The 12753-nt window shown below is 37.2% G+C and overlaps 1 pseudogene; it reads left to right on the forward strand.

The window, feature by feature from the left end:
- The first annotated feature begins 411 nt into the window (after nucleotides 1-411).
- The window catches only part of LOC127185380 (splicing factor 3B subunit 4-like), a 29481-nt pseudogene continuing 17139 nt past the window's right edge, over nucleotides 412-12753 (forward strand).

Consider the following 12753-nt stretch of genomic DNA (forward strand, 5'->3'; position numbering starts at 1 on the left):
CCAACCTAAAGAAAGAGATGCTTATAAGCATACAAGAGATTATAGAACTTTAAATAGATTAGACCAGAAAAGAAAATTCTTCAACTGCATAATAACCAAAACACTAAATGTACAGAACAAAGAAAGAATATTTAAAAACTGCAAGGGATAAAGGTCAATTCACATATAAAGGCAGACCTATTAGAGTCATACCTGACTTCTCAGCAGAGACTATGAAAGCCAGAAGGGTCTGAGCAGATGTCATGCAGAAAGTAAGACACCACAGATGCCAGTCCAGCAAAACTTTCAATCACCATAATTGGGAAAAACAAATATTCCATGACAAAACCAAGTTTAAATAGTACCAAGCCACAAATCCAGCCATACAGAAGATTAGAAGGAAAACTCCAGCCCAAGGAGGCTAATGACGCCATGGAAAATATAAGAACTCTCTTTGTAGATCTGGCCATCCTTAAACTTACAGAGCTCTATGTGCCTCTTCCTCCAAGTGTTCAGATAAAAGTTGTGCACCACAAGGTCTAATTACTGTTATTCTTATGAGATCGCCTTAAAAAGGCCAGTAATTACTTAGTCATTTAGCTGCTCTTCTATATCTGGGTCTATTCTGAGGACTGAAAATAAAACAGTAAGCAAGATATTTTGTTGGCCTACATTAAGCTTACACACTACTACTAAGAAAGTAAGACAAAACAAATCTCTCTCTCTCTCACATACACACACAGAGGCGCGTGTGTGCATGCGCGCGTGCGCACGCATGCATAATAATTTCAGATAATGACTACTCTGAAGAAAGTAAAATTAGGAAAAGATATAGAATGTGCCTGGATTTAAGTAAATGCAGCGATAGTGGCTACATTAGTGAAAATCTCTTTTAGAGAACTGCATTTTGTCTGAACTCCTGTTGCCAAGGATTTGGTCTGCAAAGATCTAGGCAAAGATAACAGCAATGCAATGTCCTTTGGGAAGCTGGAGGAACAGAAAGATCAATGTGACTGGAGCATAGTCAAGAATGGGTAAAAGTAAAAAGTAATGGATTTGAGGAGTCAGGTAAGGCCACAGCAGCAAGAGGAGAGAAGAAAACTTTATTGTAAGTGTAACTAGAATTGTAGAAAGCAGGAGAGGTTCATGGTTTGATTTATACTAGTTCAAGGGTCTATTGCCTGTGTTCATGGAGTGAGCAGTGAAGAGACTGGAGTAGAATAGAAACATGTTGCCTATATTTAATTGTAGAATCTACCTCTTTGCTCTTCTTAGTAAAAAGAAAAGCTGGGAGAATATTTCCATCTGTCTTCCAGGATCTCATTTGTTCTGCATGATTCTTCAAAGATCATTACCACAGTGAATCTTTCAATTGCATATACTTCTTCCCACTCTCAGTGGATAAATTCCTTCCTTTTAAAAATAAATTTTGAAATGGAATAGAATTATATCACATACCTTTCTGCACTTTATTCCTGTAGCCTCTTCCTGGTACCTTCCCTCCAACCTTCCAGGGATACACATTTTTTAATTTAAATTCTACACTACAGGAGCCAATGTGCCATTTAAATACTGGAATACTAGTTGTTTTTTTTTTTTTTTTTTGTTGCCGTTTTATTGTTTTTAAATTATCTTTCCAACTGTCACTTCAGTTACTTCTAAGTAATGATAGTTTTTGGTATCATTTTTAGCTTTAAAATAATTCTCTTTGACAGGAAACACAGAAACAAAATAGGATGTAAATGAGGCAACATTCTTTGTGTCATCCATCATCCTGAACAGCTAATCTGGCTTTTTTGGGTATTCACTTCTTGTTTTCTGCTACTTCAGTACAATTTACAATTGTTTAGTTAGAACTGTCTTTTGAAAGTTTCCTTGAAAAATGGCTTAACTTCTACTTTTCTATGATATCTCTGCCAGTTGTGTAAAGTATTTAACTGCTTTGGAAAATTGGGACAATAATATTATTAGCCTCATACAGTTGGTGGAAAAAAGGTAATGTGTTATATATATAAAGTGCCTGGAGGTAGTTCTTGGCACATATACTCTATTAAATTTTTGGTAACATTAATTTTACTAAATAAAATAATATGTTAATATAATAGGAATAATAGTATTGTTATTATAGTTTGGATGTGAGCTTCAAGTGTTATATCTCTCTCATGCCATTTCAGCATAATAGTTTCGTGGTATTTGTGCTTCCATTCTTGGATATTTATACATCTAAATTATAGGACACAGCCACACCATGCATGTGGAAGTCAGAGGACAACTTTGCAGAAATGTATTTTGAGGATCAAACTTAGATTGCTAAGCTTTCATGGTAAGCTTCAGACCTGCTGACCCATCTCACAAGCCCCTTCTTGAACATTTAAATGTCACTAGAGATTTCTACATTTATATTTATATTTATTAACTCAAATATGTTGCTTAGAAAAGCATGTCATACAGTATTTATTAGCTGATGTAGAAAAATAATTATTCCCAAGTTAGTTATAATTTTTCATTTGGTTTTCAAAAATGTTTTGATATTTAAAAGCTTTTAAAAACATTATATAGTTTATTTTATATTTATCAGTGATTTGCTTTCATGTATCTGTTTGCCTGGTGTCTGTAGACACCAGAAGAGGGCATTGGGTCTGCTGAAACTGGAGTCATGGATGGTTTTGAGTCACTGTGTACATGCTGGGAACCAAATGTTAGTCCTCTGTAAGAACAACAAATGTTCTTAATTCTTGAACAATCACTCTATTCCATTAATTCTAATTTTCAATGTACTTGTCCTTTAAAATTCTTCAACAAAGAGGCTGAAATGAGCATGGCATGGCTGTTCACACCTGGAATGCCAGTACTCAAGGATATGAGGTAGAAACATCTGAGTTCATGGTCAATTTGCATTATATTGTTGAGCCTTTACTTCAAGCAAACGCTAAAATGTTAAACCTAGAGTAATTTTGTATCCTTCTGGGATAAGGCCTTAAAATAAAAAGAAGACAAGTCTGCTTGCTTACACATGGCATCCTAGCACGCAGTAGGACTGAAGGAAGTTCTAGGCCAGCTTGGTCTATATGGCAAGTTTCAACATACTCAGGCCTATATAGTAAGACCTTATCTTTAAAAACAAGTGGTGTGTAGGCCACAGGACTCATCCCTATTACCAATCCCCCCAACTAACCCCATAAACCTTATAGCTTTAGAAATGATTATACACAATTTAATCTTATCAATGCCTCTATATGAGAAGCAACTTTACCACTCTCTCCTATAATTATATTCTTTGTGATAAAAATAGGCTTACTCAAGATAAAGGCAATATCTGAGGTTGACATCCTAGGAAATCTTGCTTTACACATGATGATTCCATAATAGAAGAAAGTGCCAGTTTGGAAAAGAAAAATGAGAGGAAAATGAGCACTGAAGAAAGAATGAAGCCCCCATTGTGCCAACTTTAAGGGTTTCTGAAATGGGTTTATCTGTATTGCCCAATAGAATAGAATATGTATAGTAGATGAAAAAGGAGAATAAATGTCTGTGTCTGGTCCATTAAATTGATTTGGCTTTTGTGGAGGTACACATATGAAGGGATCAGGGGACTGTGGTTCCCAGGTTATCCATGGATTGTATTTCTGGCTTGGTGCTTATTTTGGTACAAAATCCTATTTCAGTTCAAAGGACAGTATTATTAAAAGTTGAAAATATTAACAGATAAATTATCTAGTTTGTAAAATCTTATTCTTATAGGGGTTTCTAATTTATAGCAAACTGTTGGAACAAAGGTAATTAAGGTTTAAAAGTTAGTGACCAATGATTTTCTTAATGTGCCCAGAATAGTGTTTCTAGTCGTGGTAAGTACAAATGCAATGTTTTCAGAGACAAGATTGGAGGGAGAGGGCATTTTATATAACCTGTTATAATAGCCTTCTGGATACATTGTTGAAATTAAGCTTAAGGCAGGTGAATCAGACCAAGTTAGCAATAAGCCTGAACTTTTCTGAATATGAAATATTTTGTGGTTTAGGTTTGCAACCTGGAAACTACCAGAAAAACATGAGATGAGAAAAATAATCAGATCAGGGCTCAGACATTCTCCAAGTTATGTTCACACCTCGGTATTCATTTTTGCCATTGAAATTTCAATTTGGAGAAAAAGAGGAGCTAGAGAGGATGATGAAAGCGAAGACTTGGGTATGCTGTCCTTTCTTTGTGAGAACTAGTTTCTCTTACCAAATAACTGAATGATGAGTGAGCCTCACATTAAAGATTCAGCTAATGTTAACACAGTCTCATCAGAATGAACTCACCATTTTTCTAAACATTTTATGATCTGGACTCCATTTGTTTTGAAACAGTTATCAGTCCCCAACTTTTCATCACGTTGCGTTGTTTTTCTCACAATGTTTTGTATGTAGTAAGAACTCAATATTTTTTTCAAGGACAGAATGTCCCTGATTGATTTATCAGTTTTAGTGGAGAAAGAATAAAAAACCTTGAGGTACACTACCCTGATGATTCTATTTGTACCCAAGAGAAAATTTCTATTAAATCTGGTGTGTTTATGTTTTAAACATCATGAATAGATAGATCATTATCAACAACCCAATCAATATTGAATATAGAAAGAAGAAATCATAATATTCTGAAATGAATACTGTTATGAACATCCCTAGATCTACATGGCTTCCATGGCTTCTTCGTTTACTTCCCTTCAATGAAATGGTGCTAACATAAGACGAGTTCTAAGTAAATGTTAATTATGATCATTGTCAATATCATCACAGTCAAAGCAATAATGGGATGGAAGATGGAAAGAAATAATACTTAAAATCAGAAGTATTTTAGCAGTAGAAAAGTGAAGTGGTGCTCATTCCTTTGAGATGTATAGAAGAGAAGAAAGAAAAACTACAGAGATAAAAATGATGTTTTAAGGGTAGAACAGGGAGAAAACTTGCAAGTGATTGTACTTTAAGAAAATAGATGGCTGTAGAGGTGTCGGGGGAACTGGGGTTTAGATGAAAAGACAAAATCTATTCACCAAGGACCCATTCAGAAATACATTCTAAGAATTAGTGCTTTGTTGTTGTGGGAAATGAAACAAAAAAGGACATTTTCCCCTTCTTAGCTTTTCCAAAATTTAGAACAGCAAAGGTAAATGAAGAGAATTATGAGTGAAAATTTATGAAGATCAAGTGGCTGCCTGAGCTATAATTTCAGAAAACCCGAAGCTGACTGATGATGTCACTATTAAAGAAACTGAAGCTGCTGATAAAAATTGAAATTCAGTAAACACTTCAAGGATAAGGAATTGCCAATGTAACCCGACTAATAGGTGGTTACCAGACCTCTGAGAACAACATATTCTTAGGCAAAAGAATTGCACATGGATACTGTTTTTCAAGAATTAATACATAAGGAAAAGTAGATTAATTTTGATATTTTTGATTTTCCTTCTGAAGGGAGACAAATAAATCGAAAGCAAACTGGCAACTGGCAAAAATAAATTATGAGAAGTCAAATATCAGAGGAACTATGAAATAACTTTTATTAATTCCGTGTTCACAATCAAGAACTAAAGCGTTGTATGGGAATTTCTCCATGTACCATAGGTTCATACCTTAATTGGTTAGTGTGTTGGGCAAACCTTTTGGGGGTACTTTTGGCCCAAACTATAGCATCTGGTCTGTCTAAATCTGAAACCATGTTTTCTTTCTTTATTTGTTTGTTTGAGACAATGCTACCTAGCCTAGCCTGTTCTCTGGCTTGCTGTGTAGCTAAAGATGATGACCTTGAACTCCTGGCAATTGTGTCTTCACTTTACAAGAGCTGAGATTACAGGAGTGTACCACCATGCCCAGAACAAAGACACTTCACTTACCTGGATATACCATTGTTTTAAAAGTTACTATTTTATTTAAGTGCATGCATTTAAAATTTCATTCATTTTTTTACAGAATTAAATTAGTGCATCAATGACACTGGGGTGTTTTTTCTATTGTGTTATACAGGACTCTCTTAGTCTGCTTTCTGCTGTTGTGATAAAATGTGGTGATCAAAAGCAACTTGAGGTGCAAAGGGTTTCTTTTGGCTTATATTTCTCAATCAGAGTCCATAATTGAGGAAAGTCAAGGCAGAAACTCAAAAAGAGCATGAACCTGGAGGCGTGAAATAATGCAGAGATCATGAAGAAATGCTGATTGGTGGCTTGCTCGGCTTATGTTGGTTTCTTATGCAACCGAGGACCACCTACCTGTTCAGGGGTGGTGTTGCATGCATATAGTGTGTTTTGATAAAATCCACTCTCTCTCTTTCATTTTTCCATATCCCTCACCACCACTTTTCTTTCCCAACATTTGTTTGTTTGGAGTCCACTGTGTACACCTAGTGCTGCCCATATGTGCATAGATGTAATACAATCTACTGAAACCTGGCTGATCTCTTAAGTTCACATCCCTGAAGAAAACTGACTCTCCCTTAACCTCTCCCGATAGTCATAAATTATGCTCAGCTTCACAAACTCTTTCCCCTGGATTTTGGTTGCCTTGATCCTGTGGTTTACTGTGCAATCATGTTGATATGTCTGGCAAATATTTTTTTCATAGCAGACATCTATTCCCTCTAGCTCTTAAAAACCTTTCCATTCCCTCTTCCACAAAGATCCTTGAGCCTTGGGAAAGGATATCTGATATAGAAGTGCTATCTAGAGAGGAACACTCCATAGTCCCTTATTCTGTGCACACAGACCATTTGTATGTGTCAGTATTAGTCACTATCTACTGCAAAGCTTTTGTAATCTATGGATAGAACGTGAAGTACTTAGGGGACAGTTTTCTCCTATGCTTATGTGGTGGTTTGAATGAAAATGGCCTCCATAGGCTCATATATTTGCACACTTAGCCCCCAGTTGTTGAACTATTTGGAAAGGATTAAGTGTAGTCTTGTTGGAGGATATGAGTCACTGGAGTGGTCGTTGAGGTTTCCAAAGCCCAAGCCAGGTCCAGTGTCTTTCTCTGTCTGCTGACTGTGAATCAGGAAGTAAACATCTCAGCCCCATATTTGCCTGTCTGCTGCCATGCTTCCTGTCATAATGGAAATGAACTTACCCCCTGAAGCTGTAATCCAGCCTCCAATTAAATGCTTTTTTGTTATAAGAGTTGCCTTGATCATCAAGACTCTTCACAGCAATAGAAAAGTAACTAAGACAGGCCACTTACCAAAAATTGTGCCCCTTTTGCATCAATGGACATGTCTTGCTGGGCCAGTGTTTACTGTATCTTTCAGATTTCATAGCTGAGTAAATTTATTGAATACTTTTCTTCCTGATACAATTTATAAAACTATTCAGTACTATGAAAACTAGCCAATAGGAATTAAACATCAACGTTGCTACCAGCTTGATTGCTCCATGTTCTCTGATACATTGCATTTTCAATACTGCATTCTGGAGGGTAGCCAAGAGCAATGGCAGCAGACTGTAAGTTTTAGAAGAGTCCTATGGGACCCCAAAAGGGGTTAATCTATACCAAGCACTGGGCTTTGTATTTGATAGCCTATGGGCATTTCAAATGCATTGTCCTACTGTTATAAGGTAACTCCATTTACATTTCTTTTTATTGTGTGTATGTATGTCTATAGGTATGCATCTAGGATGCCTCTAAAGTAGTAAGCTTTCATACAATATTTTCAAAGGTTTTTAGTCTAGTTATCTCCCTCATTACTCATTCCTTTAACTTCCCCTCCCATATCTCACCCCATTTTAACCCTCTCTTTCCTGTTATTTCTCTTCCTCCCTCCATGTCACTTACATTTTATCCTCTTCCCTTGAACACCCCCCCCAACACTCCCCACACACGAGCTCCTTACTACTTTCTTACCTTCTGTGGGTAATCTAATCTAAAAACATGTATCTAAAGACTCAAAGCTAGCATCTGCCACATATATGAAAATGGATATGTGCTGTTTGTCTTTCTGAGTCTAGGTTACCTCACTCAGAATGATTGTTTTGAGTTCCATTCATCTGAATTCTGTAGTCTCATTTTTCTTTATCTCAATATTACGTTCCAAAGATAAGCTAGGTCTAATAAATAAAAACACGAATCAGAAAATGTTAGCTTTGAAAAACCTATAGTCTGGTTGCATCATTAAAAATTATTTAAACCTCTGAGTAGAATGATAGCTTAGAAGGTAAACTGTATATTCTTCTTTCAAGAGGATTCAATTTGGTTCCCAATATCCATGTCTGGTAGCACACAGTCTCCTGTAACTCCAGCTCCAGGGTATGTGTTGTCCTCTTCTGGATACTGTAAGCACCTGCATTCACTGCCATTGCCCACCCCATGTATCTGTACACACACACATACACATGCACACACACACTCACATACACACAGACTTCACAGGTATGCATGCACACACAGTAACAATAACAATGTATATTTTAAATGACTTCATAGTTGAATGGAAGGGAAAATCACAAAATAAAAGTAATTGCAACAGGAATAAAAATACTCAGGCATTAGTTGCCATATATACAGATTGTTAATAGTGTACTCAAACAGAAATGAAATATAATTTTATTTTGAGTGTTTGTACTCAATGGATTGACAGGTAGGTGAGCTTAGAGGCACAGTTAATGTCATGTGCAATTGTAGATTTTTTTTGGCATTTAAACATGTTTCTTATTTTTTATTTTTTAGATATATTTTATTAATTCATTCTGTTCAAGCTCTGAAGGCAATTGTAGAATTTAAAGGTTATGTGTATATTGTGGTAGATGGACACATGACGAAAGCATAGGGTCCAATGAGGGAATTCAGATTATATTAGCCTCAAAGTTCTTATTATGAGCTTTCTTTATCTCTTAAAAAAAAGGCACTGAAATTCTGTATGCAGTGAGGAAACCCTGTGATTAGATGTGGACATTAGCTTTTTTGGCTAACTGCAATGTGGAGGTAGCCAAAACAAAAGGGTAAAAGAAAAATTGAGGGGATTGTCTCGTGCCTTAAAAACAGACAACAATGGCTTATACAAGGAAAACCTTTCTACTAATGGTGGCATAGAGAACAGAGGATGCACTTGACGTTTATTCAGGAAGGAAAATTGGTAGAAGTTGGTGATTGCCAAGGTAGGATGTGGCTAGGGTTGTGATAAAAAGAATCCAAAAACACTTCAAAGGTGAAATCATGGATATCCATCAATTTTAGGTGTGTAGAGGACTGGAAATGTCTGTGACCTCCCACTATATGATCTGTAACTCAGGAGAAACTATGTATGGAGACAAAGATTTAAGAACAATTGGCAGATATATGGTAGCTCATTTTATTGCCAGCAGGTCATACAGACCTTGTATTTGTAGAAGTGGGAAGAAAGGAGAGGAGACTAGAAAGGAGGATAGGAAGGGAAGAAGCAACAAGGGCTTAGGATCGACCTGCGAGATAAAACTCTGTCATTTAAGGGATGGACAGAGAAAGAAAACACTCAGAGATGAGAATGGTGACCACAGCAGTAGTGTTTGAGGAGCCAGGATAATTTGGGATCACAAAAATGAAGGGTACATGGTGATCAAGGGAAAAAAGTGCTAATCAGCCAGGTATGGTGGTGCACGCTTTTAATCCCAGCATTCAATGAGGAAGAGGCAGGTGAATTTCTGTGAGATCAAAGCCAGCCTGGTCTACAAAGTGTGTCCAGTACAGACAGGGCTACACTGAGAAACCCTGTCTCAACAGAAAGTGCTAATCATAATTGCTGAGAAGAGGCCACTGAGATGGTTTGGTGAGTAAAGGTGCCTGCTGCCAAGCCTGACATCCTGACCATCTAAGATCCGTCCTTAGACCCACATGCTGGAAAGAGAGAAAATTCCTGAAGTTGTTTTCTCTCTCTCTCTCTCTCATACACACACACACACACACACACACACACACACACACACACACACAGAGAGAGAGAGAGAGAGAGAGAGAGAGAGGAGAGAGAGAGAGAGGGAGAGAGAGAGACAGACAGAGAGAGAGAGGGAGAGAGAGAGAGAGAGAGAGAGAGAGAGAGAGAGAGAGAGAGAGAGAGAGAGAGAGAGAGAGAGAGAGAATGAAATGTAGTGAAAAATACTGAGAGTTTGAGGATGGGTAATATTATACTGAAGGTCTTCAGCACTCTGCTCAAAGATTCCTTGTCACTAGATCAAGTAGACCTTCACCCAACCCCCTTTAGGAAGCAGAGAATTTACCACATCATTACAAGAAATTAGAAGACAAGTAAGTGGTAGTTTGGACTGTTCAGTATATACAAGGTCTTGGGTTGATCACCATCACAAAAATAAAACCTGAAGGAAGGACAGAGGAAGGTTATATGAGGTATATAGAAGTAGGTCATACAAATGTTTTCTCCTTTTAACTCCTGAGAGTCAGGGATATAATTTTAGAAGCAGGAAATACAAAGAGCAAAAAAGAAGGAAGTTCCTTGAGATTTCATTTTCCTCTTCATTAGGTATTTCTCACAAAAACATATGCAGAAAGTGTTCTAGCACAATACCAAACAAGACAACCAATAAGCTCCATTACGGCCAGGATTTATGTCTATTTTATTGCTTTATTGCAGACACCAAGAGTGCCTGACACATAGTAGATGTTCAATAAATAACCGCTGACAGTACAGTGAAATCAAATGGGAAACTGGAGCCCAAATGCAGCCTGAAATATAATCTTGCCCGTTAATTACTCCCTGAGACTAGATATACTCAGATAAACCAAAGGTCACATTTGGTAAAACTGATAGTCTCCTAAACAAGAAGAATGAACCATGAGTTGCTTGGAGAACTTGAATTTATCATGGTTATTGCTTCTTTAAATTTATTTAGCCACAAAGCAAAACCTGGAAGCATTGGGTAGCTGTTGATTTTTTCTTTTCTGTCTTTCCACATAGTAGTAACTCTGCAAATAGAAGGAGACAGGAAAGCATTCTTGGTTGCAAAGTTCGTGTTCCTATTAATTGATGATTATTGTATTATGTACAGCAGCTCATGAGTTTTCTGTGTTGTGGTCATTTGGGGAGTTGCCTCCATTTTGAGGGAAGGTGACCACAGAAATAAGAGAAATGAAAGTGCTCCCAATAAGGTGCATTAACAATATATCTTCTTACATGTTTTTTATTTTTCTCTTGTGCCTAAAGACACCCATGGTCAAGTGTTCATGGAAGAACTTGCAGTGCCTTTCAGTATTTCTTGGCTTCTTTCCTGTGCCTTGTCATTCTAGGCTGGAGGAATATTGAAGGGCTTTTCTTACCAAAATATTGATTGTCATAAAGCCAACAAAATGCAAGAAGGGAAAGAGCTGCCCCATTTAGAAAGGCTTTCCTGGTTACAGTCAGAGGACCATCTGGTCTTTTTGACTCTTTGAAACACTCTATTCTTCAGATCACCAACTCCTTTTAATGTTTTACTGTTTTAGCTTCCTGGGTGCAAATCTATTGCAATCTTCCACCTAAATTTCTGGATATCTTGTTTTTTTTCTTTCAGGCAGGCATGTAGAACCCTTGACTAGTGGGATACAAAGTTGTTGTCTACAAAGTTCAAGCTCAGGAGCTGTAGGAGCTTGCAACTGAGTTGCGAAAGAAAACAAATCACAAATACCAACGTTTTATGTTTGTTTGTGGTTGATTCCATGCTCAGCCACATTCATAGTTATTCTGGGGGCACACAAGGCCTGTAAAATGCCAGTAGAGCACAGTGACGTATTTACTACCTAGGCGGATTGAACCTCTCTTCTTTCTCAATTAGTCATCTTGTTTTTTTTTTTTTTCAATTTATCTTCCCTTTCCTTCTCCCTCTCCATCCCACCCCCCATCTAAAATTCAGGGTATTACTGTGTAGTCCAGGCTCACCTAGAACACATTTTATGTTGTTCAGGTGGCCTTTGAACTAAGGGCAATTCTCCTTCCTTGGCTTACTCAATGCATGGGTTACAGGTGGGAACTACTGTGCCTGGTTTTTAATTTCTTTTTTTAGCTTCCTTGATTCCTGTCCATCAAATTACCACCAAGTTCGCATGATGCTCAATATGTTCTTTCTGGCATCAGATGTTCCTGCAGCTTCAGTGCTCTATAGTTAACTGCCCATAGCATATACTTTCTATCCTGAACACACCTGAAGCTCACTGTATAAAAAATAAAAGAATTTACCTCTTTACTGTTTGTTCTCGTGTGCGTGCTCCATCATCTTCCTCCCTTTTCTCCTTTTCACTCTCTTTCAATCTATCAATATTTCTCTCATTTCTTTGTCATAATTTCCATCAGAATTTCTTTCTGCCTGCTGCATCATCAGTCTGATGACTCTGCTATTTTCCTTTTTTTCTTTTAGAGAAAATGGATTTTTTTCTCTCATATAATATATCCTAATCTCAGTTTCCCTTCCCTCTACTTTTCCCAGTTCCTCCCATCTGGCTACACTCGCTTTCTGTCTCTCATTAGAAAATAAGCATTCTAAAGGATCATAATACAACAAATACAATCATATAAAACTAACACATCAGAATTGAACAAGATAACGCAACAGAAGGAACAGAGGCCAAGAGAAGATACAAGAATCAGAAACCCACTCGTTCACACACTCAGGGGTCTCAAAAAAACCACTAAACTGAACACAATAATATATGCACAGAGAACCTGTTGTATACCCTTGCAGGCCCTGTGCATACTGCTTCAGACTCTGTGAGTTCATATGAGCTTGGCTCATGTTGATTTAGAGCACTGGTTCTCAGCCTTCCTAATGCTACTGCTCCTTAATATAGTTCC

The sequence above is a fragment of the Acomys russatus genome, chromosome X, assembly GCF_903995435.1.
Source record: "Acomys russatus chromosome X, mAcoRus1.1, whole genome shotgun sequence".
In the NCBI taxonomy this organism is placed as follows: Eukaryota; Metazoa; Chordata; class Mammalia; order Rodentia; family Muridae; genus Acomys; species Acomys russatus.